Source organism: Bubalus kerabau, chromosome 14 (genome assembly GCF_029407905.1).
Source record: "Bubalus kerabau isolate K-KA32 ecotype Philippines breed swamp buffalo chromosome 14, PCC_UOA_SB_1v2, whole genome shotgun sequence".
Lineage (NCBI taxonomy): Eukaryota > Metazoa > Chordata > Mammalia > Artiodactyla > Bovidae > Bubalus > Bubalus kerabau.
Window position 1 is genome coordinate 16,022,848 of NC_073637.1, and position 27,164 is coordinate 16,050,011.

Below are 27,164 nucleotides of genomic sequence, written 5' to 3' on the forward strand. Positions count from 1 at the left end.
ATGGAGATTAAAGGGATCCCAGCTAAGTTTGTGTTAGTAAAAGTGATTGAGCTTGAGGTTATCTTAAATCAGACCAGCATTGCTGACACCGATGGAATGGAATGCTTCTTGGCGCCTCTTCATGGCAGTGAGTGGAGGAGGGTGGGGGGTGGATAGGGCATGAGAGTGAACAGTCCTCCCTTCAGTGTTTGATTGATGGATTCTCCATGCTCAGTTTGGAGTTAAAGTGATGGGCTCAAAGTGGTTTGGAAAATGTTTTCTCTGGACTGCAATTATTGATTCTTCAGGAGAAAAATAATGTATTTTTCTTCTTTTCACTCTCTACCAGTAAGTAGTAATATTTATTCAAAGAAAGAAAACTATTTATATGCACTCAGAGGCCTGGGTTTTAATCCAGAGCCCACCATTTTTAATCACTTCTGTGTCATTGCTACACTTGTGAATCTAATACTTTTTTTTATCTGAATTGTGATAACCCTATCAATTTCCCAAACTAGTTGGAAAGGGAAACGAAATTAGTTTCCCAAACTAATTTATGCACTCCATAAGGAGAAGGATGTGTCTGTATCTTATTTAGCTCAGGAGCTCATTGTTTAGCAAAAAGCTTGTTTGTTATACCTTATTAATGAGAACATGGGCTCTGGGGCGAGATCTCTTGGTTTTACATCTTGGCTCCTTCATTTCCTAGCTGTGTGACCTCAGGCAAATTGCTTAACTTCTCTGTGGCTTAGAATAAGGATGACAGTATCACCAACTTCACAAAATTGTGATAGAATTAAGTGACAAATACATTTAAAGTGTTTGGAACTGGAATATACACTCAGCAAATTTTAACTACCACTTTCCTTATTACCATTGTATCTTTTTTTTTTTTAGCTGAAGTATAGTTGATTTATAATATTATGTTAGTTTCAGGTATACAATACAGTGATTCAGTATTTTTCAATATTTGAATCAGTATTGAATTTGAAAATATATTCAATATTTTCAATATAATTCAATAGATTATACTCCATTTAAAGTTTTAAAGTAATGGTTATGTTTCCTTTTGCCTATTATTATCGTTGTTGGTAATATGTATTTGTCAGTGAAAACAACACTCCATCTCAGTGAACCTGTTTTCTTATCTATGATCTGGGGGCTATGATACAGTAATAACAGTAACACCCCAAAGAGCTGTTGTGAGGATCAAATGAGACAACAGCTAATAGTCAAAATGTCTTTTCAAATATTGTATTTTGAAACTCTCTGGTACCATTATTTATAATATTAACTGCAGCACAGAGAGGAGAAATGATTTTCGCAAAATTCTGCAGTGTGAGTGATGCAGACAGAGCTGGAATATTCTTGGAACTTCCTTCTGTTCCCAGAGTGTACTGCTTAGCTGTGGTGCACATAGCCAAAGCCTCTGGGATTACTGAGCCTTTTTCAGTATTTACATTAAGATACAGCCACAGGTCTTTCAGCAAAGCATTATGTTTTCATCAAAGCTACCCTGGCTTTACTGTGCTCATCTTCACTGTCCTTGCACAAAGGTCTGACAACTCTGCCTTGGTTTCTGAGATGCTCGATATCAACAGTCAACTCTTTAAGTGAAGACTGGATGCTGTATGGATAAATTGTAGTTCGTACTATTGAGTATCCAGAAGAGGTAGAAAAGGGCCTAAACTAGGAATCAGAACACATGAGATGAAGGTGTAATATTTATCACTTAAAAATCATGGTGTCCCAGACAAGCCCCGTTGGTTATTTGGGATACAGTTTTCATATCTACAAATGAAAAGCCATCAGATTATTTCTGCGATTCCTGCAGAGTAAATGTCCTTGGAATCACAAGTCCTGTGCTTTGTCTTTCTCCTGCCCTGTGACCTTGGGCAAGTCACAGTCTCTCTTCCATCTATAGTGTCCTCAGTTGCACAGGACTCTTTCCTGAAACAGACAATCCTTTTGCTGCTGGATGTCAGTCACTGTATCAGGCAATGAAAATGTGCATATGTACAAAAACAGGTGTACACACATTGGGCTTCCCTGGCGGCTCAATGGTAAAGAACCTGACTGCCAATGCAGGAGATGCATGTTCAATCCCTGGGCTGGGACGATCCCCTGGAGAAGGAAATGGAAAACTGCTCCAGTATTTTTGCCTGGTAAATCCCATGGTCAGAGGAGCCTGGCAGGCTACAGTCAATGGGGTTGCAAAAGAGTCAGACACGACTTAGTGACTAAACAATAACATACATACATTAATGCACGCTGATGCCTATTGTATACAAAGAATTAAGTCATAGTTCTTTGCGTACATTATTCAGTGTAACCTTTATAACAAGTTTATGAGAATGACATTTCTTATTTTACAGGTGAGGCAACTGAGTCTAAGACAGAGTAACTAACTTGCCCAAATGGCAACCTTAGGGATTGAACCTAACGAATCTGACTCCACCCGACCATGAGGTTACATAGTCACCTATCAAAGATAAAGGAAGTATCCTATCTTCCCTAGACTAACCTCACTTTTTTTGTATTCTGGTTATTCAACTAGTGGACATTTAGGGAATTTTGACTCATTGGGTGCCTAGATTTTAACCTGAAATGTAATACAAGAGTTAGCTGGATTCATGGCAAATTGCAAGACTATTCCTGTTCATTGAGCATTCTACCTCTGAATCCAGCAGCATCCTGAAGCGTTCTGCCCTTTTCTTTGTTAGGATTTTAAGCAATTGGCATGAATGAAGGTGTGAACTGGAAAAATTCTCTGTGACATGAATTTGGAAGGGTTGGCAGATCTATCAAATGACAGACTAAAAATGAGAAAAGATATGACCTGCTAAGAACTTAATATACATTATTACATTTTAAACTCAATTCTCAGTAGGACTATTATTATCTCCATTTTATGCACAAGGCAACCCAAGCTTAGTGTAGAGACCATCAAAAGATGACACAGCCTGTGAACTGACCTTTTTTTCCAAAAATAAATTTTATAGTCAAAAACCCCCACGAAAACTACAAAAACCCAAACCTTGCAAAACTGCCACACAGCCTTCTTGTCATACTTACCTCATTTATCCTATTGTCAACATCTTAAATTATGGTGATATACTTACCAAACTAAGAAACTGGCATCAATACACTATTATTAATTAAACTCTAGTCTTTATCTTGATTTTACTATTTTTTTTCACATTAATGTCCATTAATGTCTAGGGCTGCTACAACAAAGTACCACAAACTGGGTAACTTAAAACAACAGAAAGTTATTCTCTCACAGTTCTGGAGCCTAGAAGTCCAAAATCAAGGTGGTCAGAGGACCATGCTCTCTCCAGAGCATCTAGGGAAGAATCTTTCTTTGCCTCTTCTGGCAGTTTCTGGTAATCTGTGGAGTTCTTCTGTGCTACAGTGTGATGTTTGTGTCTCCTATAAATTCATAAGTTGAGATCCTAATGCCCAGTGGAGATGGGGTCTTTTGGAGGTGATTAGGTCATGGGGACTCTGCCTTCATCAATGAATGAAATTGATGACCTTATAAGAGAGGTCCAAGAGAGCTCTCTCACTCTTTCTGCCATGTGAGGATGTAACAAGAATTCTAAGAAACAGAAAAGTGCCCTTACCTGACCATCCTGACACTTTGGTCTTGAATTTCCAGCCTCCTGAAGTGTGAGAAATAAATTCCTGTTGTTTAAAAACCACCTGAATAGGCTAAGACACTTGGCTTGTAGTTGCATCATTCCAATCTCCACCTTCAACTTCACATGGGCTCCTCTCCTTGTGTCTGTGTTTCTGTATACAAATTTCCCTCTTTTTATAAGGACACCAGGCATACAAGTTTTATGGCTCAATCAAATCAAGTATGATCTCAACTTATCTTGATTATATCTCCTTGTTGTTTAGTTGCTAAGTCTTATCTGACTCTTTGCAACACCATGGACTGCAGCACACCAGCTCCTCTGTCTGCCACTATTTCCTGGAGTTTGCTCAAATTCATGTCCATCAAGTCAGTGATTCCATCTAGCCATCTCAAGTTCTGCTACCCTCTTCTTCTATTGCCTTCAGTCTTTCCCAGCATCAGGGTTTTTTTCCCAATAAGCTGGCTCTTCGCATCAAACAACCAAAGTATTGGAGCTTCAGCAACAGTCCTTCTAATGAATATTCAGGGTGATTTCCCTTAGAGTTGATTGGTTTGATCTCCTTGCAGTTCAAGGGACTCTCGAATCTTCTCCAGCACCACAATTTGAAAGCATCAGTTCTCCAGCACTCAAACTTCTTTATGGTCCAAGTCTTACATCCATACATGACTCCTGGAAAAACCATAGCTTTGACCAGATAGACCTTTGTTAGCAAAGTGATGTCTCTGTTTTTTAATATGCTCTCTATGGCGAAAGCGTCTTTTTAATTTCATGGCTGTGTCACCACCTGCAGTGATTTTGGAGCCTAAGAAAAGAAGATCTGTCACTGCTTCCACTTTTCCCCCTTCTATTTTCCATGAAGTGATGGGACTTGATGCCACAATGTTAGTTTTTTTAATGTTGGGTTTCAAGTCAGTTTTTTCACTCTTCTCTTTCACCCTCATCAAGAGGCTCTTAATGGGACTAGTGGTTAATAATCCATGCTTCCATTGCCCAAGGCACTGGTTCGATCCCTAGTTGGGGAACTAAGACCCCACAGACCTCATGATGAGGCCAAAAAGAAAAACAAGTCTTAGGTAGTGGGACATCCATGGTGGTCCAGTGACTAAGACTCCAGGACTGGGTTCAATCCCTGATCAGGCAACTAGATGCCACATGTGGCAACTTAAGATCCCGAGTGCTGGAACTAAGACCTGGTACAGCCAAGTAGATTATAAATATATATGATAGGCTCTTTAGTTACTCTTTACTTTCTGCCATTAGAATGCTATCCTCTGCTTGTCTGAGGTTGTTGATATTTCTCCCAGCAGTCTTGATTCCAACTTATGGTTCAACTAGCCTTGAATTTCACATGCTGTATTCTGCATAAAAGTTAAATAAGCAGGATGACAATATACAGCCTTGTTGTACTTTTTTCCTAATTTTGCGCCAGTCACTTGTTCCATGTCTGATTCTAATTGTTTTGTGACCCACATACACATTTTTTAGGAAACAGGTAAGATGGTCTACTACTCCCATCTCTAATTTGTTGTGATCCACCCAGTCAAAGGCTTTAACATAGTCAGTGAAACAAAAGTTGATGTTTTTCTGGAATTCCCTTGTTTTTTCCATGATGCAATGAATGTTTCAATTTCATCTCCTGTTCCTCTGCCTCTTTGAAACCCAGCTTGTACATCTGGAAATTCTCAGTTCACGTACTACTGATGCCTACCTAGCTCGAAGGATATTAAGCATAACCTTACTAGCATGTGAAATGAATGCAATTGTGTGGTAGTTTGAACACTGGAATGAAAACTGACCTTTTCCAGTGATGTGGCCAAATTTTCAAATTTTCCAAATTTGCTGACATATTGAGTGCAGCACTTTAACAGCATCATCTTTTAGGATTTTAAATAGCTCCACTGAAATTCTGTTACCTTCACTAGCTTTTTTCATAGTAATGCTTCACAAGGCTCTCTTGAATTCATACTCCAGGATGTCCAGCTCTATGTGAGTGACCACACCATCATGATTATCTGGGTCATTAAGATCTTTTCTGTATAGTTCTTTGTGTAATTTTGTCACCTCTTCTTAATCTCTTCTGCTTTTGTTAGGTTCCTACTATTTCTGTCCTTTATAGTGCCCATCTTTGCATGAAATATTCCCTTTGTATCTCCAATTTTCTTGCAGAGATCTCTAGTTAGATTGTCTGAGTTTGTCTGATGCTTTTTCTCATGATTAGTGTGGGCTTATAGAATTTTGGGAGAGAATACTATGGAAGTCACATGCCCTTGTGAATTGGCCTTTAAAATCCAGAGCTCAGGTTTCAGTTATAAAACATATAATTAGACATTTCTCCAAAGAAGACATACAGATGGCTAACAAACACATGAAAAGATGCTCAACATCACGCATTATCAGATAAATGCAAATCAAAACCACAATGAGGTACCATTTCACACCAGTCAGAATGGTTGCTATCCAAAAGTCTACAAGCAATAAATGCTGGAGAGGGTGTGGAGAAAAGGGAATCCTCTTACACTGTTGGTGGGAATGCAAACTAGTACAGCCACTATGGAGAACAGTGTGGAGACTCCTTAAAAAACTGGAAACAGAACTGCCATATGACCCAGCAATCCCACTGCCGGGCATACACACTGAGGAAACCAGAATTGAAAGAGCCATGTGTACCCCAATGTTCATCACAGCACTGTTTATAATAGCCAGGACATGGAAGCAACCTAGATGTCCATAGGCAGATGAATGGATAAGAAAGCTGTGGTACATATACACAATGAAGTATTACTCAGCCATTAAAAAGAATACGTTTGAACCAGTTCTAATGAGGTGGATGAAACTGGAGCCTATTATACAGAGTGAAGTAAGCCAGAAAGAAAAACACCAATACAGTATACTAACACATATATATGGAATTTAGAAAGATGGTAACGATAACCCTGTATGTGAGACAGCAAAAGAGACACAGATGTATAGAACAGTCTTTTGGACTCTGTGGGAGAAGGCGAGGGTGGGATGATTTGAGAGAATAGCATTGAAACATGTATAATCATATGTGAAATAGATCACCAGTCCAGGTTCGATGTATGAGACAGGGTGCTCGGGGTTGGTGCACTGGGATGACCCTGAGGGATGGGATGGGGAACACTTGTATACCCATGGCTGATTCATGTCAAAGTATGGCAAAAACCACTACAATATTGTAAATTAACCTCCAATTAAAATAAATAAATTAAAAATTAATAAATAAAATTAATATGACTGTCAGCAACAACAAAAAAAGACAAAACATTTCTTAGAATCAGCTGTACTGTTGGCTTACTCTTTTCCCTTTCTTTTGGGGGCCTTGCACTGCCTTGGACATATAACTGGAGGCCCAGGAAATTCCTGATGAATTGATGCAGGATCTGCTGTCACGTGCAGCCCCAACTCCAGCACTTTCCCCAGATGTGGAACTGCTACCTTCCCTCTCTCATACGCATGACAAACCTATGCACATTGCTAATGTTGATTTACCTTTTTTGAGCTCCACTAATACATCAGTGATCACTGAAGACATGGAGTTCGACATGACCCCTTCCTGGGAGGCTTGAAAATGCAAATGGCAGGAAAGCGGAGGTCACCTGCAAGAGCTGAGTTGTGTATAAAGATTCCTCAGCTTCTCAGGGCCCAGATGAATTGACAAGTGGGAAAATTAGAACTTGCTCTTCTCTTGAAAAGGTGGATTATGTGGATTCAAATCCTCTCTTAAATATTAATGATAACCAAACAAATCTCTCTTATTAAACATACCTCAGCCTTCACTTCAATTTAGTAGTAGGGAAAGTAGATATAAATTAGTGGATTAAAGTTTTGGAATTCTAGCCTCGCCTTGAATTGTTTTGCTTGCTTATTTATATATTTACTCATGTATTAATTTATTTATCCTGGGAGTGGGCAGGCTGACGCACAATGGAGTGGCTGGAAAGAGTACATCACTTCGAATTAGCAGAACTTTTTATAAGTCCCAGGTCTCTTATATTACAAGCTGAACCTAAGGCTAAGAGCCAGTTTCCCCAGCTCTAAGGTCAGAATGACACATCCCACTGCAGCACTATCAACTAGTCAGCGTTTACTCTCCCATGTTTAAAGAGTCCCTTAACCCCTTTCAGGGCACTCCCCACCTCTGTTGGCTGCAGTCTTATTCCAAATGTCCCAGATTCCCTGCACCAAAGAGTGGACACGTGCCTTGGTTGGACTTCCTGTCCTGGGAAATGCTATAAAGGCAGAAGTGACTGGTGAATTCATTCCAGAAGAGGCATCAGGAAGAGGCTCTCCACTGGTTCCCGATACCCGACCCCTGAGAATGACTAACTTCCATTTATTTTTTTCACAAGCCAGGTTCTTCCTCTTTCCCTTGCATTCTTGAGACTCCTCCTGTTTTCCCCTGATATACATATTCTGTCTTCTTGTAGAAGACACAGTTAGTCTCTGTTGCCTGTGGCCAAGAGCCCTGATGCACATCCCTTTAACTTTCTCAGAGCTCTGCCACATTCTCAGAGCTGTTCCTTCCTCAACTTCCATATTAGTTTATCCATTCCTGAGAGCTTACATAGCTCCTTCCCTTACATTCCCAATATTTTTGTATTACCCTTGTCTAGCCATGAAATAGACAATCCAGCTCACCGGTTGTTATGGGGTAGATTGCGTTACCCCCAATTCATATATCATAGTCCTAATGCCCACTACCTCTTTAAAGAGGTGACTAAGATAAAATGAGGGCATTCAAGTTGGCATTAATCCAGTATGTCTGATGTTCTCAGAAGAAAAGGAAATTAGGACAGACACACACACACACAGACACACACACACAGACACACACACGCACAGGCACACACCAAGACCACGTGCGGACATAGGGAAAGGATAATCATCTCCAAGACTAGGAAAGAGGCCTTAGAAGAAGGCAACTCTGTCAACACCTTGATCTTGGACTTCTAGCTTCCAGAACTGAGAGGAAATAAACCTCTATTGCTTAAGCCACCCAATCTGTGGTACTTTTTTTAAGCAGCTCTGGTAAACAAATGCAGTGGTCAAAGATAGAGACTCTGGGGTGAGCCCGCCTGGATGCCTGTCTATGCAGAGCCGTGGACAGGTTACTTTACTGTGTTGTGCCAGCATTTTTCGGTGGTGATGTGAAGGGCAGAGAGAGGGCAGGGAGGGAGACAGCAGAAGATGTGCTTGGTCACTTGGGTAAGTCTAAGGAGGAAATGAGAGAAAAGGACCAGGTATGTAGTTTCCCTTTCCATATGGCTGGTCTTCTCAAGTCACCTTTCCTCCCCTCCACATGCTTTGCTAGCGGAGTTTCCGCCAGACAGGAGGAGCTGTCGGGGATGAGAAAGAGGCTCCCCTCCTAACAAGATAATGGTGAAAAATAAAAGAAAAGCAGTTAAAAGCAGAAAAGAGTTGCATTCATATGCTTTGAGGGAGTCACCTAACCTTCCTAATTGTGTTTCTTAATCTCTAAAATGGTGATAATGACCCCTGCATCTTACAGCCCTGTGGCAAGCAACTCAGGGCAGAAAAAAACCTTCTCTACCAGTCTATAAATTCCTTAAAGGCAGGCACTCTGCTTATATTATTCATCTTTTTATTACCACTTTACAATTCAAGGCTGGATACACGGTAGGCATTCTGTTTATATTTGTGGATGACTAAGAAGTGGCTGTTGTTATTGAGGGAGAGAGTAGACAGATGGACAACTGCTCAGAGCTGGGGTTGCTGTCTCTGGGTTTTATGTGCCAGCCCCAGGCTAGTGCAGGCGATGACAGAGTAGGATTTAAGGATCAGGATGGAGCATACACTAAAAACAGTGATAGAGAAGAATACATATAGTTTTCTAAATCTAGAGTTTTCTGCTTGAATCTACATGTCTGGAGTAGGTGAGAATTCCTAAACCAATTACAGTGAATTAGTTGTAAATGAGGGAGTATGTCCATTGGGTTGGAGTTGGGGGAGCACTATTGAAGTTACCTCTCTACTTTATCTCCCCCACAAATCCCCTAACAGATACACACACACATACAGAGCAGCCCATCCATACATTACAGCAGACATGAAGACATAAATATGGATAATTTCTCTGCTGAAATTTACTAATTGCCTCCCTTTTCCTATGGAGTAAAATTCTAATCCTCATTCTCATATTTAAAACCTTTGCATCAGGCTCCCTGCCCACTTGTTTATCCCATTTCCTCCCTCCTGCCTTGCATCCCAGAATCAGAACACTATTTGCTCAGCCTCCACATATTTGCACATGATTCGCCTTCTGCCTGGATTTGTCTTTTTCCACATGTCTGCCTGGCAGACTCTCCTTTTCACCCTCAGCTCCAGCATCTCCTCCTTACAAGCAGACCATGCTGGTCCCCTCCATCAAAGCTCTTTGCACCAAAGTTTAATCACTTGTTTCTATATTCAGCTCCCACACTGAGCCTGGGGCTCCCCAGAGCAGTGTCTGCCATCTTTATCTTTGCACCCATAGGTTTCAGCAAATCTGATGACTGAGTAAACAACTTTTCCGGTTTCTGTTAATTGAAAGTTTACTACATGCCATTCACTTTGCAAAACAATTTGCATACACTCATATCTCATTTAGCCTCCTGATATGAAGAAGCTAAGGCTAAGAGAGGCTAAATAACTTGCCTGAAACCTCACAGTAATTCAATCGAATGTGAGGTCTGGGACTCTGCAAACTGACTCAGTTTGTATCTACTATGAGCATCTAATGCACTTAGCGAGCATCTACTGTCTTCAGGATTAGTTGTTGTGGGGTTTGCTGGTTTTAGCACAAAATATTTTAAAGCATCCTCTTTTAAACTAGCAGGTCTGGGAGAGGAAAGGTGACATCGTTTATTCAGAAAAGTCAAATCTAAGCAAAGGCAGAAAAGAGGAAGAAGACAGAGGAGAAGCCAGACTGATAAATACTCCTGATGGGAAGGTTTCTTTGCATTCATTCCCATAGGTAAGAAAGAAGCGGGCTTAACAGCCCCAGAAGAAGGGCCCTGAGTACTAAATAAGGAAACTCTTCAACTTCAAGATCTGGAATCTGTCAATGAGGTAGGTTGCAGTTCTGCCTCTGATGTTGATTGCTGGCTTTTCCATGATTCAGGGCTCAAATGTTGTAAGTCAATGAGAAATGCTACTCTAAATATTCTTTCCACTTAAAAACATAATTTTAATCATAGCAACCAATGCACAGGTATCCCAAATTGATACCCCTCAACCCATCCTGCACTCTTGGCATAGGCTTCTGCCCTTCTCTGGACCACTCCTGACCCCATTTCCCTGGCTAACTGCTCACATTCCTTCAGGCTCAGTTCATGAGTCTCCTCCTCCAGGAAGGCTTCCTGGTTCTCAGGCTCCCATTTTGCATTTACTTACATCATTATATATACCATGCATGCATGCATGCTCAGTTGCTTCAGTCATGTCCAACTCTTTGCGATCGCATGGACTGTAGCCCGCCAGGCTCCTCTGTCCATGGGATTCTCTAGGCAAGAATAGTGGAGTGGGTTGCCATTCTCATCTCCAGGGGATCTTCCCGACCCAGGGATCGAACCTGGGTTTCCTACGTCTTCTGCATTGCAGGTGTATTCTTTACCCACTGAGCCATCTGGGAAGTCCTTATAAATACCACTTACTCTCAAAAGTGGATTGACTTTGAAGTTAATGATGCCTAAGTTTTGGGACCCTTCCCCATGTGGGTCTCTCTGGGTACTAGGCATCATTTATGATATAGAATGTTCTACGTGGTGAAGAGAAGGCAGTGAGCAGTCAAGGAGAACTTATATATATGTTTATTTATTGTAAATTGTGCAAAGGGAGCTCAGAAGAGAGGGACCTGCATGTGAAAAGCTTTAGAAATGTGTTGATTATTCTCATCCTGAATAAATATTCACTCATTTACTTCTGAACCTTCTTTTGTGAATTGGTCTTAATATTCTTGTTTTCCAGTGGACCCACTAAATCATGTAAGCTTCAGGCCCCACAAAACTTACATCTCTATTCTGCTGTCCCTCCCTCTGCATTGCAACTGCCTCCATTTCTTTATCTCTCCCACTCAGAGCCATCCCTCACGCTTCACAGATGCTGTACTGCCTTTGTGTTTTTAGAGAACAGTTAATAGCATGCAGTCACTGGTCACTGAGCATCGTTGTGGAAGCAGAAATAGTCGTGACAGGCCTGCAAGGAGCAAAGCACTGCCTGGTCGTTTCGTTTGTCAGCGAAGAGCTGTCTCTCTCAGACCCTTCTCTAGACTGTTGTCTGTAAATTTAGGCAGCTGATTAGAATAGCTCCAAGGTGCCTGAGAAAAGATTACCAATAAAAAGGCTAAATCCTGAGTCATCAAGGAAAGATTATGTTATGTTTTGTTTTCTCAGTTTAAAATCAAAGGGGAAGTGTGTTTTTTTGGTTTTGAAAAATATCCTTAAAATTAGCATTTCCCAAACCTTGACAAATGTTCATTCGTTTGTGGAGACTGCCCCTGACTTCAAAGAACACTGACTAAGCATTAAATCATGCTGTGTGTTCTGGTTTCTTCTTTCAAAGCATTTTTAAACCTTTTGAGAATAATATACAGGACAGTTGCCTCCTCCGTGAAGCCTTCTCTAATTCCTAGCAGACTCTGAAGAACTGACTACTTCTGCCTTTAGGAGGGAATAGTGTGTGTGTGTGCATGTGTGTGTTTCTAGGAAGGAAGAGTGTGTGTGTGTGTGTGCATGTGTGTGTTTGTGAATTGTACAGGTTATGTGTCAAGTACCGTTCTAAACCCTTGCTTATATAAACTCATTTAATCCTCACAACAACCCTTTGCTGTGTTTTCATGTCCACAGATTTCATGAGAGGCAGTCGGACTCGGACACCCACCGCTTCCTGTTTGAGTATATCTCTGTTTCACCACTTCTCTGTCCAAAGTGACATTGTCTGAGGACCAGCTGATAAATGTGAGCTCTTTGAGTTAGGTGCTACCTCTAGGTTTTGTATCCCTGGGGAGAGGGGTTGCCCAATGGGTTGAAGAGAGAAGAGCTCAGCAGGTGACCAGGGCTGGTGATCAGTTCCTTCAGGGGTTCATCACTGTTCCTGAGCAGAGGATCTAAGGCTCACTGATCCAGTCCTTTAACACGTACACAGGGGCTATGCTAGATCCCAAGTCTTTCTTTTTACATTTGTGAAATTTGAAAGATACCATGTGTTCCTTACAATCCAGGAGTAAATTTAGGAGCCCTTTATAGAGAATAAAGTATGTCACAGATTCAAAGTATTTTAATAATTAGCAAGGCTTTGAAAATACATAAAAAGGCTGCATTACAACATCACCAACTACACTGTGCTGCACAAATCAACTAATATTGCTGGACCAATGCATTCATGTAATGCAGTAATCTTCCCTCTCAAATCTATCCATCACACTGTCATTGGTATAATCCCCTTTTGAATGCAATAAGCTGTAATAAATTGCATTTTGCCCATTTGGGGCAGTTCTAACAATAACAAAAATGCCCCTAATCCTTAATGAGAACCTACTTTGTACCTGGCACAGGGCTGGTTGGGTTGGCTGAAAACACGGCGATGCCTCTTGGAATAATCTCAACCAAATTACTTAACCTCTGAGACCTTCAGTTTTCTTTTCTGCAAAACGGATAGCAATCATAGCTACAGGTGTGCTAGATGCAGTTGTGCAAATTGTAGAGTGAACAAAGGTACCAAATCTAGGGGAACACCATACACATCACTAGTGTGAGAGACCGGTGTGCTTACTGCCCACAGTTCCCAGCAGATTCTAATAGGGTTTTTCATTCTAACAAAAATAGTTTATTAGGACAATTTTCCAACAGATGGAAGTAAAATGTCTTGAAGAAAAGGAGGCTTTTATTGCTTTATACATAGGCAAAGAGCAACCTCATGTGCCTAACTCTTAGGTTCATTATGTGGTTTTATTGAATAGATGTGTAGAAAGCACATAGAACCCATAAGAACAGTTCATAAATGGTAGCAATTCTAGTTTTTCTGCATTTTCTGACTTATCCCCTTTATCCTCTTTGTCCTATCAAACCTTAAAAGGAAACTATTTTTAATCCTTGTTTTACAAATAAAATGAGAATTGGAGAGATTAAATAATATGTTAAATTTCAATTAGGTGGTGAGTGACTGAGTTTAGGATCCTAATTGAAGCTTGCCTGAGCTCTTAACCACTCTGCTTAATTGCTCAGTCATGTCTGCCTCTTTGCAACCCCATGAACTGTAGCCCGCCAGGCTCCTCTATCATCGGGATTCTCCAGGCTAGAATACTCGAGTCGGCTGCCATGCCCTTCTCCAGGGGATCTTCCCAACCCAGAGACTGAACCTAGGTCTCCCACATTGCAGGCAGATTCTTTACTGTCTGTGCTACCAGGAGAGCCCTGTTAACCCCTGCCTTGTGCTATTCTATGCGTGTCAGGGAAAATCCTGCCCCTGCCATCTGCCTGAGTTATGACCACTCCCATGGCGTCCTCATCCTGAAATATCATGGGAAAGACAGGGCAGCCAAGTCCATTCTTTATTGCTCCCCAGAGTTTCAGTATCACTTGTATTCCCTCCATAGTATCATAGCCTCCAAGGGTTCTTCTCTGCGTAGATAGGTTAAGACAGTTTTCTGGAGCCTGCTCCTGGCTTACCTTTCCCCCACAATCCCCCTGAATCCTACTTGACCTTCTAAGGGCAGGAGTTGGAAAGGGGGCTGGGAGGACTGGAAATGGATTGCAAGCCTTCTTTAAATTCTGGCCCTTCATACTACCTTGTTAAGTGAGAAGGACGAGCACAGAGAGAGGAGACTCCTAGGATAACCTCTCTGAGTAGAAGGAAACAATTGTCTCAGTCTGATTTCTGCTTTGAACCCTTACTCCTTACAGTGAGTCTCTGCTCAATCCCATTTTCTTTCTCCTCATTCCCACTATTACACTTCATTGCATCCTTGACATTCATTTCTTCTTTGACTCCCAGCAAAATGCTTCTGTGCTTGAGGAGGAATCAAGGTAGGGAAAGTAATGAGATCCTTGGGTTTCTCTAGAAGTCGGGAGGGTATGGCAGCTAATGCTGGTATTGGAAGCCAGGTCCATGGGTCATGCAGATGAATGTAGTGCAAACATATGCACATAAGTACTTGGACTGGCACAGGGCAATGGACAAAGTAGTGGAGAGATGTTTTGAAACTTTCTTTAATTTTTTATGTCTTTAAAAATTCAAGAGAATTTTCCATTATCTTGCTGGTTATATCTACTTCTCTTAATATAGATGTAATTTTTCAGATTTACTATCGTAGAATAAAGTCAATAGATCAGAAAGATAATACAGCCCTGAGACTTTGTGAATAGCTTGTGTTGTGGTTAATTTTATGTGTCAACTTGGGTAGGCTATGGTGCCAGCTGTTTGGTCAGACAATAGTCTAGACATTTTTATTTTTTAGATAGGATTAATATTTACAATCAATAGACTTTAAGTAAAACATATTACTCTACAGAATGCAGATGGGCCTTATACAATCAGTTGAAGGCCTTAAGAACAAAGATGGAGGTTTCTTGAGGAAAATTGAATTCTGCCTCCAGATTGCAACATAGAAATTTTATCTGAGTTTCCAGGCTTTGGACTCAAGACTGCAACATCAGTTCTTACCTTCTTACCTGAATCTCCAGTCTACCAGCCTGCCCTTCAAATTTCTGAAATTTGCTGGTGTTCACAATCATATGAGCCAGTTATTTTAAAATACATCTCTAACTTTCTCTTTTACACACACAGAATACACACACACACATTTCTGGACATGTGTATATAACTTAAAGATCTCAAAGGCCAAACAAATATGTTTATATATCTATCTCCTTTTGGTTCTGTTTCTCTGGAAACCCCAGGCTAATAACACTGCTTGATACAGAGAGTCTCAAGAGTATGTTATTTCCCCATAGATTATACCAGTGACAACAGAGAAGCCCCATGTATTAGTCACATAGGCTGGCTTTGCAACGGCAATAAATAAACCCTAAATCTCAATGGCTTAACACTATACAGACTTATTTGTCTCTCTTATCACAGCCCATCACAGGAGACACAAACTCAAATGACTACCAGGCCAGACAGGTGAGTAAATGCCTGATGGAGGCTGTGGGTACTGTAGTGACTTAGAGAGCAAATATCTTATCCTAAATTAGGAAATTGTTCTTACTTTGTGGGAAAAGGAGCTCATGGGTCCAAATATCTCAATCTTCCAATAGACAGAATACACTGGGATTTTACAATATGAAATGTCTAACTCTGATATCCTGATAATATAGTACATTCCAATTAACAAAAAAAGTTCTGGGTTGTACAAACAAAATCTTTCTGCAGGTTGCAATAGGCTCAAGGTCCTCCAGCTGGCAGGTTCTGCTTGAAAATGATTGTCCAACAATATTCATTCTTATTTCTTTTGAGCTCAGGCTCAGCTTTGATCAAAATCATAGTCTAGGAAAAGGCGATGAGGTCCTGTTTATGAAGCACAGGGAACTTTATCTGTCAGGACTATGTGGAAACTCAAGACACTCATATGATAAGAACAGAAAACCAGCCTGCATGGATACTCATAAATATACATGTGACTAAGTGTACTGATCCTGAGTGAACAGACCAGGAAATAAGTGAAACCTTCAAAAGATCACTTTATCACTTGCATAGATTGGAGCCCTCCTTTGTTTAAAAGTTCTTGCCAGAAACATTTGAATTGGAGTTGGTTATCAGTACAATATTTTCTATTTGTTTGAATGAAATTATCTTAATTATCTTCAGAAAAGGGATATTGAGTTCCAGGAAGAGAAGACAAGCTATAGGCCTGAATCCCTAGGCAGGGAAAGGCAGGAGAATGGTGTTGTGTGTGGTAAGGCAACAAGAATGAATTAAGTACCATCTGCATGTTTTTTGGGAAACCAGAATCATTTCCTCAGAAATCATCCTGGACAATGGCCTTTTGTACTTAGCCAGGTGACAAAAAACACTTGGAGTGTTTTCAACAGAGGAAAGTCATGGTATAGAAAGAATTACACAGGAAATAAAAGGGCTTGATGATGAGAAGGAAGGAACCCAGAAATTAGCCACCCCAAAAGATCAGGAAGCTACTATTACCCTTAAATGGGAGGGGCTAAGGGTCAGGATCCCCTACAAGAGGTCAGGACCATGAAAAACCATTGGCAAGCTGGAGCTAGAGCTGCAGAGAGACACAGTTGCTGCCAGAAATGCGACCTCAGCAGCAAGGAGAAAGAAATTTTTTTTTCCCCTTTCTTTTTACCTAACCTTTCTAGCACTTTCTATTGACCATCCCCCAAAACCAGCTGGTATTGAGAAATGCACTCTGAAGAGATTTGGTGGGGGTGCAAGAAGGACATCTAGAAGTCCACAGGGTCAGGATGAGCATGGTCACAACTGACACCCAAATTCAGCCCCACAATTTCTCCCCACAGCACATGTCCAAGGCAAATCACCAGGGGCTTTTACTCACCACAGTATTGATATTTCTGAATATCAATGCCTTATCAGCAAAGTGTGTATGTTAGAGTCTTAGAGTTAAGGGATTCATTCATTCATTCACTCATTCATTCATTCAGTGAGATGATTTGGCTTAGCACATAGTTGGGAGAGAAGCTTCAATGAGGTTAATTACTATTTTGTTGACAATTTTTTCCCAGTCAGTCGCACAGAGATCTGGGAGTTGGATTAAGCTCTGAGCAGCTCTGAGACACACAGAATTCTCAGAATGGACCTACTAATCCAGTCTCAGAAACTCACCCAGGCTTTGTCACCCTCCCATTCTGAAGCAGGTACCACCCTTACACAATTAAAGTGGGTAAGCCCATCCAGGTCAGATTTGCCATCTTTATTTGGAGCAAATCATGGACAAGTCGCTTTCTATGACACACCCTGTTCCCTTCAACATTAAAATCTGAAGTTAGGTATGAGTCCTTTTTTCAAAAGGCAAAAATAAAGCTCATAGAGACTAAGCAATTTGCCAAAGCTCACACAGTTAATGAATGAGTCACCAAGGCAGAAATTAAGTTAATGTATGCTCATCCTGAAGCCTGTTCAATATTCATTCATTCATTTATCTACTGTCCATTATTCGTTAGGTATTACATTGCAATACTACAAATATATCCCAGGCTTTATTGAGAAGTACAGAGTAGTATAATATAAACCTATGTTTGTCCTCAAATATTTTAGGGAGAGTGAGCCTTTTAGGACATAAGTCAGATCATGTTCACTGCTCTGCTGAAAACCCTGGAGCGGGTTGTCAGTTCACAGAATTAAATTCAAAGTTTATCATAGTCTTCCAGTCCCTACAGACATCTCACTACCTTATTAATCAGGTACTTCCTCTGTTTCTTTTCCTTGCTGTTACTTTTCACCTTAATGCCAATCAGGCTATGGTATTTACATGTTTGTTTATTGTTTATCTCCCTCCACTAGTACGTACGTTTTATGGATGTAGAGGCTTCATATGTTTGCTCATTGCCCTATTAACCATGCTTAGAATGGTGTGCCTGTCTGTATTTGTATACTAGGGCTGCCATAACAAAACACCATAGACTGAGTGGCTTAAGCAACATGAATGTATTTTCTCACAATTCTGTAGGCTAGAAGTCCAAAATTAGGGTTGATACCTGGGGAGTCTGTTCATCCTGGTTTCTTGCTGTGTCGTCACATGGGCTTTCCTCTGTATTTACGGAGGGAAAGAGACAGAGAGAAAGGGAATGAGAACTCTGATGTCTCTTGGATTATGGTCCAACCCTTATGACCTTAAGTCCAACACTTAACACTTTATTATCTCCTCATAGGCTTTATTTCCAAACCCAGTCACATTGAGTGTTAGAGCTTCAATGTATGAATCTTGGGGAAGTTCCATTTGGTCTATACCACTGGTGCATAGTGAGTTCTCAATATTTATGGAACTGAATTGCATTTCTTTTATCCTATTTCATGTTGTACATTCTGCACTGGCTTTAAACTCTTTGCTGCCATGCAGAACCCTCTCTAAATTGTCAGAGGGGGTTATTCTGCTCTACAGTGAGATGGAATTATTCAAACACTGAAGGGACTTCATCCCAGGTGTCCTTTCATTGGCCACCCTAGGCCTCCTCGGCCTTAGAGGAGCAAGGCACATGTCTTCAAAGTATATCCTGAGACAAGTTCATGTTCATCTTACGACCAAAAATGTGTAGTGCCACTAGGGATGTTGAGTATGAGGGAGATGAGAATATCATGCAATTCACCCACAGAATACTTGGTAGAAGGAGTATTTGGCAGCTTTGTGTTGAGCAAAATAGAACGTGCATTTGGGAGTGGGTGTATATCCATGGGTAGAAACTGAAGAACACAGAAGTTGAAAATGCATGATATGAAATCACTCTTTTGTAGGTATGACATAGTGGAAAATACATACTGGTCTGTACCGTCATTTGCTGGCACAGAACCCCTGAAACCCTTGACATTTCCTAAGTGGTGAGAGCACTAGGAGCATCTTTTGTTCTAATATTTGGTCTTTTACTCTGGCTCCTGACACAAGCTTCCTGAAAACCTTGTAATTTCCTGGATGACAGAATGTCTTTTGTTCTGATGAGGACACTCTAGATAGGCTTCTGGATGAGGGCTGGTTATCAGAAAGACCAAGCCCTGATTAGAGGCTTGGAATTTTCAGTCCCACCTCCATTTTCTAGAGTATGGAGAAGGGCTGAAAATGGAGTTAATAATCTATCATGCCTCTTTGATGAAGCCTCAATAAAAATCACAATAGTGTGGGGTTTGGAGAACTTCCAGGTTGGTGAACACGTGGAGATTTGGGGAGACTGGAGTGTTTGGAGGACGTGGAATCTCTGGGCCCTTCCGTACATACCTTGTCCCATGCATTTCTTCTATCTGGATGTTTATCTGTATATCCTGTTTATCTATAGCCTTTCATAATAAACCAGCAAACATAAGTATACTCTTTTCTTGAGTTCTGTGAGCTGCTCTAGCAAATTAATCAAATCCAAGGAGGGGGTTGTGAGAATTTCAGATTTATAGTTGATCAGTCAGAAGCACAAATGACAACCTGAACTTGTGGTTGGCATCTGAAATGGGGTGGGTGCAGTCTTGTGGGATTAAGCCCTTAACCTGAGGGATCAGGAGGCAGAAGGAGAGTAGGAAAGAGAGAGGAAGGTGGACAGGGATTTGAAGGGCAGAGATTTGAGGAAGAGGAAGAAAGGAAGAAGCAACAAGGATAGGAGAGCTAAACCAAAAGTCAGAGGTAGAGTGAGAGCAGAAAGGAGAGGAGGGCTCTGGGAGAAAAATTAAATGCTCACTGTATAGAATAGTTTAAGACCTGGGAGGTAGCCTCTCTCCGAGGGAAATAATGTTGCTTGAGTAGGTCTACACCTGCCTGTCAGAACTTTCTCTGAGAAACTGAGAACTAGACATGGCTTTGAAGGGGGTTGAATGCTTCTCCATGGTCTTGCTAATTTCCCTTTGTATCCTGAGTTAGAGCCCTGGGACACCACCTCATCCCCCATCTGAAAGCAGCTTGATTTCACAGCCCCTGGGCCCTTGATGTGGCTGCTCTGACTTTTTTTTCATGGGTTTTCCATCTGCTCCAACCATTGCAAATCCAATTTCATATTTGGCATAAAGTAAATTAGTTTCAAGAAATATCTTGTCATCATCCAAATCAAAATGCCACATTGAAAATGCTCAATGCCAGCTACAAATTGTCAGAAGGAGTTGAAGAAAGAGGAAAAGATTTTTGCTCTAGACAAGAGGGGGAGAAAAAATATGTATTTGAATGCATCATAGTAGCTCTGTGGTGCCTAAATCATTCAAATAAAGCTGGAAAAAATATTTGAAAGCTTGACTAATCTGTTCTTTTATTAACATAGTCTTTCCCCTCCCCAGCTCCCCACTTTCCTCTGTTCTAGCAGTGTCTTAACAAGAATGACTTCTGAGTGTGAACAAGTCTATTTCTTCTGAGTTTCTGAAAAAGTAAATCTTATTTGCTGCAATTCCAGGTGCTGTTCAAGTAACTCCACTAGGTTGCCCCATATCTCTCTGTCTTGCCACTCACCCAAGCCCTAGAAATGGGAATTCATGGTCAGCACACAATCTCTTAACCTACCATTACTTAACCCACTTCTTACTAGATTGTCTTAAACACCCTTAATTTCATTTGTCAAATTCTTTAAAGCGTTATGTGCATGATCATCTGGAAGAGACTCTACATTAGCAAGTTACCAAATAAAAAGTTGATCTTATTTCCTGTGATGTAGAGAAGCACCACAGGAAGAGGAACTGGAATGCTTTGAGAAGTGAGAAGACAGGAAAAACAGAAGACTAAGGAGAGCCCTTTTTATTTGCCTACATTCCTTTATATCAGTCACTGTCTTTGCCTTTGAATTCCTCCCCCCTTGATCACTTAGTGAACTCAGTCAAGCTCTAGAATGTTCAAGGGTGTATTCCTAGAAGGTCCAGGCTGTGCTTGGCATTTAGTGAGTATTCAAAAGTGTCTGCTGAAAGAATGAATGCAGGAAGCAAACATTCCTCTTTTGTGTTACTTTTGCCAGCTTCCCATCTTATCCCGTAAGGTTAAGTTGAACTCCTTTTAACTCTCAGGAGTCCTCTACTGTGTCTCTTACCCTCTCTGCTGTCATGAAAGAATCTATTGTTACGTGAGTTCCTTAAATGAAGAAATTTTGTCTTACTGATCTTTTCATTCTGAGCATGTAGCACAGTGCTGGCATCTCATAGATACTCAATACATGTTGAGTAAATTGTGAATGAATGAAGGGTATATAAGCTAATTGATGGTTGCATGAAGGTATTGAACCTGCATGATAAGGGATTACATCAGTCAAAGAAGCTGCAAGGCCCCCAATTTAAGTGACAAAACCCTAAGAACAACCTCCAGGTCATCAATCAAGATATCAGATATGGACTATATTCATATTTAGTATCGGAGAAGGCAATGGCACCCCACTCCAGTACTCTTGCCTGGAAAATCCCATGGACAGAGGAGCCTGGTAGGCTGCAGTCCATGGGGTCATGAAGAACCGGACACGACTGAATGACTTCACTTTCACTTTTCACTTTCATGCATTGGAGAAGGAAATGGCGATCCACTCCAGTGCTCTTGCCTGGAGAATCCCAGGGAAGGGGTAGCCTGGTGGGCTGCCGTCTATGGGGTGGCACAGAGTCAGACACGACTGAAGTGACTTAGCAGCAGCAGCAGCAGCAGCATATTTAGTATAACCAAAGAGCTGGAAATGGGGTGCAGAGTGAGCACCAAGCAAGCCTTAGCAGTACTTGTGAGTTACTCCTAGGGGCTCCTAACCTCTTTAGACCCAGATTACCAGAGCTACCAGGCTCTAAGCATAAAAAGTTGGGGGTTTTGTGCTGGCAATTAAGGCAGATAGGCTTCTTAAGTGATGTGATTGAGGGACACCAAAGTCCTCCTCTGTCCAAAACTCCTTCCTCACTCAACCTTTGCAGGAGGAAAATGTCCACAGAGCCCCTCTCATGTGGGAGCAACAGATTCACCTTGTGGGCCTTTTAGTAGCTCTCATCATGACCATCGATTTTGTTCATTAGGTACCCAGAAGCCAGTAGGGGTCTGAGGGAAGGGAGTAGGTATTTTTGATGAAGAGTGGGACCAAATCTTCAGAGTTTAAAGTTCATTTCACTAACTCAGTAACTGATTCATTCAAAAAGCTCATTGAGTTTCATCTGAGTGCCAGATACTTTGCTAAGTACTTGGAATACATGATCATTGTATTGGATTATAGGCAAGAAATGAGATCCTTTCCTCTTGGATTATAAGCAAGAAATGAGAACCATATAGTATCAATTGTACCCACTCAGTTTTGGAGTTATAACATGAAATTGGATGTGTGGTAATGCACCATGCTATAGAATCTCTATTCAAGGCAATAGATGTGAATAAATTCTAGAGTGCACACAGTAATAAAATATGGTATATAATTAGAAAGCGATGAGTTTGGAATGTTTATTAATCTTTGTTTTTCTAATGTAATGTATAAATTTTAAATTTATGTAATTTAAAATGGCTGTCACAAAATTCCTGATGATATAACAGTCGGATCTCCTGAGCTGGTACAAGTCATTTCATCTTCTAAGGGAGGTAAAATTGCAGACATGTAAAAAGACTTATGCTATTACAAATAAATACAAAATGAAATGTGAACTTCCCTGAAACAAATTTGGAGACTGGGAACAAAAGAATAAGACTGAGCTAAATTTTCAATAGCTTCTTCCCATACAAAGTAAGTTTAGATCAGCTCAATAATGGGATCATATCTCATTTTAAGAGGGCTTTTAAAAGTCTAATGTTTTCTTTTGCTTTTTTGAATACAACCGACATATAGCACTGTATACATTTAAGATGTATAGCATAATGATTTAACTTATACATACTGTAAAATGATTACCACAGTAGATTAGTTAATATCCATTATCACATATAGGTATTAAAAAAGAGAGAAAGAATTTACTTTTCCTTGTAATGAGAACTCTTAGGATCTACTCTATGAACAGCTTTCAAATATCCCACATGGCAGCGTTGACTACAGTCATCGTGTTGTGTATTATATCCTTTGACCGCCTTTATCCAGTCTCCTTTCCCCTTCTAGATTTTAACACAATCTTAAATAAGTCACTAGATTTCCCATTGCCTCCATTCCGTCTCTTGGGAACTCAGGAAAAGTGATTCTGATCCAGATTTTAGAGCCTAGATCAGAAAAAGAGACCGTTCCTTCCAGGAGGAAAGGACAGCTCCTTTCTGACATCAGACATTAGATGGGTTTAGTGAGTGAAAATTCTTGAGCAATTGTGGATTAGGTAAATAGATGGTGCCAAGGCATTTCCTGTCTTATTTTCAAAACTAAGAGAGAATTCAATTCTTTCAGGTTAGACCCTCTTTTTTTTCCCCATTAGAAGTCTATGTAGAGTCCTAAGAAGTGGAAGCTTTCACTTCTTAAACCATATTACCAAAGCTTCTTATCTCTAAACTCTTTTAAAATCTGCCTTTTTATAACAGTGCCTATTGAAACTAGGTACTAACAATGAAATGAAAAGTCATTTACAAAAGTATATTATAATAATTTTTTTTTAGTTGTAATTTTCACTTATATAATATTCCTTTATTTTTTTCCCCACCTAGATATGGAACCACTCAAGTTCAGTTCTCAGTTTGGGAGAACTGGAAAAACTCTGTAATATTAATACTAATGTCATAAGCGCAGCACATAATTGATTTACATGCTGACTCTTTTTTTTTTAATTCCAAGATACTGGACAGCAGAAGACACTACTTTATGTAATATAATATATGTGACCTTCACCCAGTGAAACAAAATTTATCATGCATTTATTTGCTTGTATCAAGTCAAATAACAAATGAAAAAAGTTTAACCTTCAGTTCAGTTCAGTCTCTCAGTCATATCTGACTCTTTGCAACCCCATGGACTGCAGCATGCCAGGCTTCCCTGTCCATCACCAACTCCCAGAGCTTGCTCAAACTCATGTCCATTGAGTCCGTGATGCCATGATCTCATCCTCTGTTGTCCCCTTCTCCTCCTGCCTTCAACCTTTCCCAGCATCAGGGTCTTTTCCAATGAGTCAGTTCTTTGCATCAGGTGGCCAAACTATTGGATTTTCAACTTCAGCATCAGTCCTTCCAAAGAATATTCAGGACTGATTTCCTTTAGGATGGACTATTTGGATCTCCTTGTAGTCCAAGGGACTCTCAATTGTCTTCTCCAACATCACAGTTCAAAAGCATCAATTCTTCAGCGCTCAGATTTCTTCACAGTCCAACTCTCACAAGTTTAACCTTAGTAGTCTTCAAAAATGCAAATAAATATGAGCTACCATCTTTTCATAATTAAATTTGTAAATGTCAAAACTTCTCTGTCCAAGATAAGCATTGTACCAGAGAAAGAACAAATTATAACACCATTTGTGAAACTAGCTTATCAGTTTGCATCAATGTAAAGCTACACAGATGTTTTCCCAAGATTATTTATATTAGCAAACAATGAAAATAACCAATGTATACAATAATTGTATGTTTAATTAGATTTACATATTTATGCATTTTGATATCATATAAAATGGAATATCATGCAGCTTTTAAAATAACATTTTAACAGAACTTTTAAAATACAGGTAAATACTTTCCATTTAAGGGAAATGAACATTCAATGTTATATGTGCTGCATAATCTGAATTATACTGTCAAGTCTGAAAGGAAATAAGCCCAAATATTAATAGGACTTATCTCCTGATGATGGAATTATAAATGGCTTTTCTTTCTTCTTTTTTGCTTTCCTATTTTTCCCCAAGAATTCTATTATGGACAAGTATTACTTTCATAATGCAAACATAGTGCAGCCCCTGTCCCTGGCTTTCTAAAATCCCTGAGGCAATCTAGAAATAGAACAAATAATCCACTAATCCATACATTAACAACAACAACAAAAAAAGTTGAATAAATCATGTCACCATTCAAGTGAGCCCAGGTGCAGAGCGGCCTCAGAGACATGGATTGAATGAAAGAGTGGCGGGAAGAGGGGGCAGCGCAGACTAGAAGGAACAGTTTTGGGTGCAGGGATGTCTGCTGAAGGAGCAAGTGGTCAGATGATAGAACCACAGCCTAAGGGGAAGAGAGCACATCCCGCAGGAATATTAGCACATTCAAGGAACTGGAACTTAACATTATTAGACCAAAGAAACGAAGAGAGGATTGCCGTGGAGTTGAAATGGGAGGAAGTCAGGCTTAATGGGAAATGCCACTTAAGAAGTGGTGGGTCCTTCAGATGGTGCAGCTCCTCTGCTGTTCATTTCCCTGGTGTAAGATGGTCTTTCATCTCTGTTTTTCTCCCTTCTCCCCTTTTTATTAATAGATAACTACCTTTCTCTGCCTATGGTTTCTGCTCCTTCATAACTTCAACTTGCTTTTGCCTATAGTTTACGCTGCTGCTACATGGTTTTTCAGCTCAAATTCTGTAGATCAGACTCATTTTCTATGTTTGAGATTCATGGGAGAGAAACTTGACTGATCCTGCTTAATTCTGGTGTCTAATCTTAGTCTAATCGGATGTGGCTTGGGGTGAGGGTAAGAAGGGGTAAACGTGAGTGCCTAGGACCAACTTTTCAACAAAGAAAGTGGGTGGGGGGATTCACTAGGAACTTGCCCAAACATTTCTGGATTGAGGCAAAAGGATGCTAGGGGAGATTGATTCATAATGATGAATGTCAGGGGAATTCTGTGAGTCTAGTGTCAGCTACTGACTGCTGACGGCAAAGGAAGACTGACAAACCACACCTAAGCTGACAATGATCTCTGTAAATTGTAATTTCTACTCCCTTTTACACTTCAAAATTCATGCAAATGACATTCACAAGCCGGCCACCTAACTTTGACTCATCTAGTTTACCAGCAATTCCTAGTCTTTTCAAGCAAAATCTTCCTCTTCAGCCTCTTATTCTTGCAACCTCTCTCCCATCACATGCAGTCCTCTTATTCAAGAGTGGCATTATTTTGGTGAAATAACACTGAATTAGTACTAATGAATTTTTTCCCAAATATTAATCTTGAAGTTTCAAACATACAGAAAAGTTGCAAGAATAGTACAACAAACCACATGATTAATTCATTTAGATTCACAAAATATTGACATTTTGCCACATCTGATCGATCTTGCTCCTGTCTTTATTTTCTCTGAACCATGTAAGAGGAAGATGCACATATGAAAAAGACTCATAAACCCTAAACCCCTCAGCATAAATGTCCTGAGAAAAAGGACTTCCTTCTACACAAACACAATATAAAGTTCACACTTTAATTAATTTTACACCAAAGCAATTCTGTTATTTAATATACACAGTTCATATTCAGATATCCCTGATCATCTCAGTAATCACTTTTATAGATACCTCCACCCCCATGCAGTCCATTCAGGATTTAAAGGTCACACAGTATATTGAGCTGGCTTGTTTGTGTAGTCTTCTCTAATCTCTAACAATTTCTCTTGGTTTCTCAGTCTTCCAATTTGATCCAGGTTAAGCATCTTTAGGTGCGCAGGTACTACCGGTGAGATTGTGTCTAGGTCAGAATATTGTAACAGGTGGCATATCATGTCCATTTGTCCCGCCGTTATTGGTATGCTTGATCACTGTGCTTAATTCACATTTTAATTGACCCACAAAATTGTATTTTAATCAATAATAAATTGCTTTCTGCAGGCTAGGTGGCTGATGGGAGATTGCACTGCTCTAATAGTGAAGCTATTGTTGAAAACTGTAGTTCTAGCTGCTGCTGCTGCTGCTAAGTCGCTTCAGACTTCCTTGAAACACAATACTCCGTTTAACTCTGCAGGATGTTTACTTGCTTAGATGAGAGAGGCAACACAGAATACTAATCAGTTCAGAGTGTGAGCCCTGGTATCACATTCTCTGGGTTCAGACCCT

At 40.3% G+C, this 27,164-nt stretch overlaps 1 long non-coding RNA gene across 1 annotated transcript; it reads left to right on the forward strand.

Moving 5' to 3' along the window:
* Positions 1–27,164, forward strand: LOC129626607 (uncharacterized). Its single transcript, XR_008702079.1, has 3 exons — positions 1–127; positions 10,618–10,712; positions 26,940–27,164. It is a non-coding gene; the product is annotated as an uncharacterized LOC129626607 (long non-coding RNA).